The following is an 874-nucleotide window of genomic DNA, read 5'->3' as shown; positions in this document are numbered from 1 at the left end:
AGTATCTCGCTCTCCGATTAAACACACTTTATTAACACTTCGTCCCGAATTGATGTTTTCTACCATCAATTAATAAAAATTGTCTGTTGTAAGCCGGGAGACGTCTCGCCTCTGACACATTTTTCAGATAGTAAAACAATGATTAAAGCAAATCTCTTATTATAAAATTTTTTTCCAAGCAAAATTCAAGCTCGTCCGTTACATTGCAGCTAGGTATTATTAAATGATTAAATAAAACATCTTAATTCCGAACTGGTGCGCCGTTCGCAGCGATCGCATGAATGCTCGACTTGAGTCGTTTCGGCATTGGCCATAGCAATTGCAACCGAGTCTTTTCCCAATCCTCCGAACGAGTCTCCAACGCTCTGGCTTTTTGTTCAGACTCGTCAAGCAGATCCGTAGTCCTTTTCCTTTTCGCCTTGAGCGAAACAATTTCGGATTCCAGAGTCCTCAAGCGTCGATCGATTCTGCCTCTCTTCATATGAAAGTAATGAAGATCTTGAGTCAGTTCTTGGTGTGAACCCTCGATCTGCATACGCAAAATCAACAAACGGGTTAGTACGAGGAAGACAAAGTTTCGATCGCTTACAAGGAAAGGAAAAAGGAAAAGAGGGTAACGGTTACCTGACGTAAAAAGGCGTCCGCCTCGGCAAGTTCGGCATCGGTTGCGCGCCGGTTAATGTAAAACGGTTTAACTTTGCCCGGAATGAAGTCGCCAATTAAGGCGGGATCCATGTGCACTGGCTTCCGATCTGATTCACTTCGGCATTCATTGCAGTATGCAACAAGACATGGCGCCAAATCAGCTATCTTGCCAAACCCATTCATAATCCAATCCTTTGGGTGAGATTCCAGCATCTCGAGTTTGAGTAGC

This window comes from Camelina sativa, chromosome 20, assembly GCF_000633955.1.
Source record: "Camelina sativa cultivar DH55 chromosome 20, Cs, whole genome shotgun sequence".
NCBI classification, from domain to species: domain Eukaryota; kingdom Viridiplantae; phylum Streptophyta; class Magnoliopsida; order Brassicales; family Brassicaceae; genus Camelina; species Camelina sativa.
Note: the sequence above shows the minus strand (reverse complement) of the source record.